The sequence below is a fragment of the Hyla sarda genome, chromosome 8, assembly GCF_029499605.1.
Source record: "Hyla sarda isolate aHylSar1 chromosome 8, aHylSar1.hap1, whole genome shotgun sequence".
In the NCBI taxonomy this organism is placed as follows: domain Eukaryota; kingdom Metazoa; phylum Chordata; class Amphibia; order Anura; family Hylidae; genus Hyla; species Hyla sarda.
The window spans coordinates 65,780,648-65,788,451 of NC_079196.1; positions in this window are offsets into that span (position 1 = coordinate 65,780,648).

The window sequence follows — 7,804 nt, forward strand, 5'->3', positions numbered from 1 at the left end:
ACCTGTTCATAAAAGGGACACTGCGGAGTTGGAAAGGGTGCAGAGACGCGCGACTAAACTAATATGGGGCATGGAACATCTTAGCTATGAGGAGCGATTAAAGGAGTTACAATTGTTTAGTCTTGAGAAGAGACGTTTAAGGGGGGATATGATAAACGTATATAAGTATATAAATGGCCCATACAAAAAATATGGAGAAAAACTGTTCCAGGTTAAACCCCCCCAAAGGACGAGGGGGCACTCCCTCCGTCTGGAGAAGAAAAGGTTTAGTCTAAAGGGGCGGCACGCCTTCTTTACCGTGAGGACTGTGAATTTATGGAACGGTCTACCTCAGGAACTGGTCACAGCAGGAACAATTAACAGCTTTAAAGCAGGGTTAGATACATTCCTGGAACAAAATAACATTAATGCTTATGCAGAATTATAAAACTACATCCCTTTCCCTTATCCCCTTACACCCTTCACTTCAATCCCCTGGTTGGACTTGATGGACGTATGTCTTTTTTCAACCATACTAACTATGTAACTATGTAACTATGTAACATGTGGCAGGGTTTGCTCACTTGATGGATCCTCCTGTGAGCCTGTGCAATCTTTGTAGCAGGAAGTCATGCACTAGGTAGGGTGCCCTTGAACCCTGGGGTACAATTGGTATGGTGTCTGGGGTGTGTTTGTGGTGTTAGAGGGTCACTGTCTTTAGTAAACACTTTTGACATGTTGTCCACACATGTCAAAAGTTTTGATTGCATATCAATCCTGTTCCTACTGTTATTCTTTTTGTAAAAAAAAAAAAACAGTGCCTTATTTGAAAGTCTAAAGGGGTACTCTGGTAGAAAAAAATTTTTTTTATATCAACTGGCTCCAGAACATTATACAGATTTGTAAATTACTTCTATTAAAAAAAATCTTAATCCTTCCATTACTTATCAGCTGCTGTATACTACAGAGGAAGTTGTGTAGTTTTTTCCGGTCTGACCACAGTGCTCTCTGCTGACACCTCTGTCTGTATCAGGAATTGTCCAGTTTATTTATTTTTTGTCTAAAGTGGGCAGCGATGCCATCTCTAAAGCATACAAAGCCTGTCAGCTTATCTCACAAGGCCCCAGCCCAAGCTTCCAGGCAAAATGGGAAAATTATGTAGATATGCATATCCCCCCTGAGCCAAAATATATGCTATGCCCTCAAGTCTGTCTCATTGTGTTTCGCATTTGGAAACCTCTCGCAAACTTATGTACCGTTGGTGATGTACCCCAAGGTGGCTCTTCTAAATATAGGCTTGGAGGGACTTCCCTATAAGGATAGAATAATAAGTTTCCATTTATTATTCGTGGTGCGTACAGCAATAACAAAAAATTGGAAATCAACCTATTAACAGAAATCTTAAATTCCTTAAGCCATGTGTGTAAAATGGAAAGGCTAAGACTGGACAAGCTAGAGAGCTCAATCTCACATGACAGCAACTGCAACACATGAGATCACTGGATAAAGAAAATAGCAGACATAAGAGCGGTTTAGCGGAAAACTAATGGCCTAAATGGGTGCTTTTCCGTGCCAGTATTCATAAGTCATAGCTGGGAGAAAAGAGAGGATTGGATGGAGGAAGGGTATAAGAGTCGGGTGTGATTGTATGAATGATTGATCTGTTTGGGTCCGCAGGGTAATAACCTTTAGGATATAATTTTTTCTCTTTTTCCTCTCTTCGGAGGTTTGTGGACCACGCGCAATTTTTTGTCAATGTACTGTTAAAGGAACTGTCCAGAGTAGGAGCAAATCCCCATAGCAAACCTCTCCTACTCCGGACAGTTCCTGACATGAACAGAGGTGTCAGTAGAGAGCACTGTGGTCAGCCTGAAAAGAACAATTCAACTTCCTCTGTAGTATTCAGCAGCTCATATGTACTGGAAGAATTAAGATTTATTAATAGAAGTAATTTACAAATCTGGTTAACTTTCCCCACCATTTTTTTCCCCCACCGAGTACCCCTTTAACCCCGGACTCAGCCCATTTTGGCCTTAAGGACCAAGGTTTTTACGTTTTTGTTTTTTCCTCCTCGCCTTCAAAAAATCATAACTCTTATATTTTCATCCACAGACTAGTATGAGGGCTTGTTTTTTTGCATGACTAGTTGTCCTTTGTAAGGCATTCACTCACTTTACCATAAAATGTATGGCGCAACCAAAAAAATACTATTTGTGTGAGGAAATTAAAAAGCGTTTTCACGCTGAACAATTTACGGTAAAAATGACATGTGTTCTTTATTCTTTTGGTCAATATAATGAAAATGATACTCATGATTACTGTTACGCCGAGCGCTCCGGGTCCCCGCTCCTCCCCGGAGCGCTCGCTTCACTCCCTCCGCTGCAGCGCTCCGGTCACGTCCTCTGACCCGGGGCGCTGCGATCCTGCTGCCAGCCGGGATGCGATTCGCGATGCGGGTAGCGCCCGCTCGCGATGCGCACCCCGGCTCCCCTACCTGACTCGCTCCCCGTCTGTTCTGTCCCGGCGCGCGCGGCCCCGCTCCCTAGGGCGCGCGCGCGCCGGGTCTCTGCGATTTAAAGGGCCACTGCGCCGCTGATTGGCGCAGTGGTTCCAATTAGGGTTTTCACCTGTGCACTTCCCTATATTACCTCACTTCCCTTGCACTCCCTTGCCGGATCTTGTTGCCTTAGTGCCAGTGAAAGCGTTCCTTGTGTGTTCCTTGCCTGTGTTTCCAGACCTGCTGCCGTTGCCCCTGACTACGATCCTTGCTGCCTGCCCCGACCTTCTGCTACGTCCGACCTTGCTTCTGCCTACTCCCTTGTACCGCGCCTATCTTCAGCAGCCAGAGAGGTGAGCCGTTGCTAGTGGATACGACCTGGTCACTACCGCCGCAGCAAGACCATCCCGCTTTGCGGCGGGCTCTGGTGAAAACCAGTAGTGGCTTAGAACCGGTCCACTAGCACGGTCCACGCCAATCCCTCTCTGGCACAGAGGGTCCACTACCTGCCAGCCGGCATCGTGACAGTAGATCCGGCCATGGATCCCGCTGAAGTTCCTCTGCCAGTTGTCGCTGACCTCACCACGGTGGTCGCCCAGCAGTCACAACAGATAGCGCAACAAGGCCAACAGCTGTCTCAACTGACCGTTATGCTACAACAGTTGCTACCACAGCTTCAGCAGTCATCTCCTCCGCCAGCTCCTGCACCTCCTCCGCAGCGAGTGGCCGCTCCTGGGATACGCTTATCCTTGCCGGATAAATTTGATGGGGACTCTAAGTTTTGCCGTGGCTTTCTTTCCCAATGTTCCCTGCATCTGGAGATGATGTCGGACCTGTTTCCCACTGAAAGGTCTAAGGTGGCTTTCGTAGTCAGTCTTCTGTCCGGAAAAGCCCTGTCATGGGCCACACCGCTCTGGGACCGCAATGACCCCGTCACTGCCTCTGTACACTCCTTCTTCTCGGAAATCCGAAGTGTCTTTGAGGAACCTGCCCGAGCCTCTTCTGCTGAGACTGCCCTGTTGAACCTGGTCCAGGGTAATTCTTCCGTTGGCGAGTATGCCGTACAATTCCGTACACTTGCTTCAGAATTGTCCTGGAATAATGAGGCCCTCTGCGCGACCTTCAAAAAAGGCCTATCCAGCAACATTAAAGATGTTCTGGCCGCACGAGAAATTCCTGCTAATCTACATGAACTTATTCACCTAGCCACTCGCATTGACATGCGTTTTTCTGAAAGGCGTCAGGAACTCCGCCAAGATATGGACTCTGTTCGCACGAGGCGTTTCGTCTCCTCGGCTCCTCTCTCCTCTGGTCCCCTGCAATCTGTTCCTGTGCCTCCCGCCGTGGAGGCTATGCAGGTCGACCGGTCTCGCCTGACACCTCAAGAGAGGACACGACGCCGTATGGAGAACCTCTGCCTGTACTGTGCTAGTACCGAACACTTCCTGAGGGATTGTCCTATCCGTCCTCCCCGCCTGGAAAGACGTACGCTGACTCCGCACAAAGGTGAGACAGTCCTTGATGTCTACTCTGCTTCTCCACGTCTTACTGTGCCTGTGCGGATGTCTGCCTCTGCCTTCTCCTTCTCTACAGTGGCCTTCTTGGACTCTGGATCTGCAGGAAATTTTATTTTGGCCTCTCTCGTCAACAGGTTCAACATCCCAGTGACCAGTCTCGCCAGACCCCTCTACATCAATTGTGTAAATAATGAAAGATTGGACTGTACCATACGTTTCCGCACGGAGCCCCTTCTTATGAGCATCGGATCTCATCATGAGAGGATTGAACTTTTGGTCCTCCCCAATTGCACCTCGGAGATTCTCCTTGGACTTCCCTGGCTTCAACTTCATTCCCCAACCCTGGATTGGTCCACTGGGGAGATCAAGAGTTGGGGGTCCTCTTGTTCCAAGAACTGTCTAAAACCGGTTCCCAGTAACCCTTGCCGTAACTCTGTGGTTCCTCCAGTAACCGGTCTCCCTAAGGCCTATATGGACTTCGCGGATGTTTTCTGCAAAAAACAAGCTGAGACTCTACCTCCTCACAGGCCTTATGATTGCCCTATCGACCTCCTCCCGGGTACTACTCCACCCCGGGGCAGAATTTATCCTCTCTCTGCCCCAGAGACTCTTGCCATGTCCGAATACGTCCAGGAGAATCTAAAAAAGGGCTTTATCCGTAAATCCTCCTCTCCTGCCGGAGCCGGATTTTTCTTTGTGTCCAAAAAAGATGGCTCCCTACGTCCTTGCATTGACTACCGCGGTCTTAATAAAATCACGGTTAAGAACCGCTACCCCTTACCCCTCATCTCTGAACTCTTTGATCGCCTCCAAGGTGCCCACATCTTCACTAAATTGGACTTAAGAGGCGCCTATAACCTCATCCGCATCAGAGAGGGGGACGAGTGGAAAACGGCATTTAACACCAGAGATGGACACTTTGAGTATCTGGTCATGCCCTTTGGACTGTGCAATGACCCTGCCGTCTTCCAAGACTTTGTCAATGAAATTTTTCGTGATCTGTTATACTCCTGTGTTGTGGTATATCTGGACGATATCCTAATTTTTTCTGCCAATCTAGAAGAACACCGCCAGCATGTCCGTATGGTTCTTCAGAGACTTCGTGACAACCAACTCTATGCCAAAATTGAGAAATGTCTGTTTGAATGCCAATCTCTTCCTTTTCTAGGATATTTGGTCTCTGGCCAGGGACTACAGATGGATCCAGACAAACTCTCTGCCGTCTTAAATTGGCCACGCCCCTCCGGACTCCGTGCTATCCAACGCTTTTTGGGGTTCGCCAATTATTACAGGCAATTTATTCCACATTTTTCTACCATTGTGGCTCCTATCGTGGCTTTAACCAAGAAAAATGCTGATCCCAAGTCCTGGCCTCCTCAAGCAGAAGACTCCTTTAAACGACTCAAGTCTGCCTTTTCTTCGGCTCCCGTGCTCTCCAGACCTGACCCTTCCAAACCCTTCCTATTGGAGGTTGATGCCTCCTCAGTAGGAGCTGGAGCTGTTCTTCTACAAAAAAATCCTTCCGGGCATGCTGTCACTTGTGGTTTTTTCTCTAGGACCTTCTCTCCAGCGGAGAGGAACTACTCCATCGGGGATCGAGAGCTTCTAGCCATTAAATTAGCACTTGAGGAATGGAGGCATCTGCTGGAGGGATCAAGATTTCCTGTTATTATCTACACCGACCACAAGAACCTCTCCTACCTCCAGTCGGCCCAACGGCTGAATCCTCGCCAGGCCCGGTGGTCTCTGTTCTTTGCCCGATTTAATTTTGAGATTCACTTTCGTCCTGCCGATAAGAACATTAGGGCCGATGCTCTCTCTCGTTCCTCGGATGCCTCAGAAGTTGATCTCCCTCCGCAACACATCATTCCACCTGACTGCCTGATCTCCACTTCTCCTGCCTCCATCAGGCAGACTCCTCCAGGAAAGACCTTTGTTTCTCCACGCCAACGCCTCGGAATCCTCAAATGGGGTCACTCCTCCCATCTCGCAGGTCATGCGGGCATCAAGAAATCTGTGCAACTCATCTCCCGCTTCTATTGGTGGCCGACTCTGGAGACGGATGTTGGGGACTTTGTGCGAGCCTGCACTATCTGTGCCCGGGATAAGACTCCTCGCCAGAAGCCCGCTGGTTTTCTTCATCCTCTGCCTGTCCCCGAACAGCCTTGGTCTCTGATTGGTATGGATTTTATTACTGATTTACCCCCTTCCCGTGGCAACACCGTTATTTGGGTGGTCGTTGATCGATTCTCCAAAATGGCACATTTCATCCCTCTTCCTGGTCTTCCTTCTGCGCCTCAGTTGGCTAAACAATTTTTTGTACACATTTTTCGTCTTCACGGGTTGCCTACGCAGATTGTCTCGGATAGAGGGGTCCAATTCGTGTCTAAATTCTGGAGGGCTCTCTGTAAACAACTCAAGATTAAATTAAATTTTTCCTCTGCATATCATCCCCAGTCCAATGGACAAGTAGAAAGAATTAACCAGATCCTGGGTGATTATTTGCGACATTTTGTTTCCTCCCGCCAGGATGACTGGGCAGATCTCCTTCCATGGGCCGAATTTTCGTATAACTTCAGGGTCTCTGAATCTTCCTCCAAATCCCCATTTTTCGTGGTGTACGGCCGTCACCCTCTTCCCCCCCTCCCTACCCCCTTGCCCTCTGGTCTGCCCGCTGTGGATGAAATTTCTCGTGACCTTTCCATTATATGGAGAGAGACCCAAAATTCTCTCTTACAGGCTTCTTCACGCATGAAGAGGTTCGCGGATAAGAAAAGAAGAGCTCCCCCCGTTTTTTCCCCTGGAGACAAGGTATGGCTCTCCGCTAAATATGTCCGCTTCCGTGTCCCTAGCTACAAGTTGGGACCACGCTATCTTGGTCCTTTCAAAATTTTGTGTCAAATTAATCCTGTCTCTTATAAACTTCTTCTTCCTCCTTCTCTTCGTATCCCTAATGCCTTTCACGTCTCTCTTCTCAAACCACTCATCCTCAACCGTTTTTCTCCCAAATCTGTTCCTCCCACTCCTGTTTCCGGCTCCTCGGACGTCTTCTCGGTCAAGGAAATTTTGGCTGCCAAAAAGGTCAGAGGGAAAAATTTTTTTTTAGTAGACTGGGAGGGTTGTGGTCCTGAAGAGAGATCCTGGGAACCTGAGGATAACATCCTTGACAAAAGTCTGCTCCTCAGGTTCTCAGGCTCCAAGAAGAGGGGGAGACCCAAGGGGGGGGGTACTGTTACGCCGAGCGCTCCGGGTCCCCGCTCCTCCCCGGAGCGCTCGCTTCACTCCCTCCGCTGCAGCGCTCCGGTCACGTCCTCTGACCCGGGGCGCTGCGATCCTGCTGCCAGCCGGGATGCGATTCGCGATGCGGGTAGCGCCCGCTCGCGATGCGCACCCCGGCTCCCCTACCTGACTCGCTCCCCGTCTGTTCTGTCCCGGCGCGCGCGGCCCCGCTCCCTAGGGCGCTCGCGCGCCGGGTCTCTGCGATTTAAAGGGCCACTGCGCCGCTGATTGGCGCAGTGGTTCCAATTAGGGTTTTCACCTGTGCACTTCCCTATATTACCTCACTTCCCTTGCACTCCCTTGCCGGATCTTGTTGCCTTAGTGCCAGTGAAAGCGTTCCTTGTGTGTTCCTTGCCTGTGTTTCCAGACCTGCTGCCGTTGCCCCTGACTACGATCCTTGCTGCCTGCCCCGACCTTCTGCTACGTCCGACCTTGCTTCTGCCTACTCCCTTGTACCGCGCCTATCTTCAGCAGCCAGAGAGGTGAGCCGTTGCTAGTGGATACGACCTGGTCACTACCGCCGCAGCAAGAC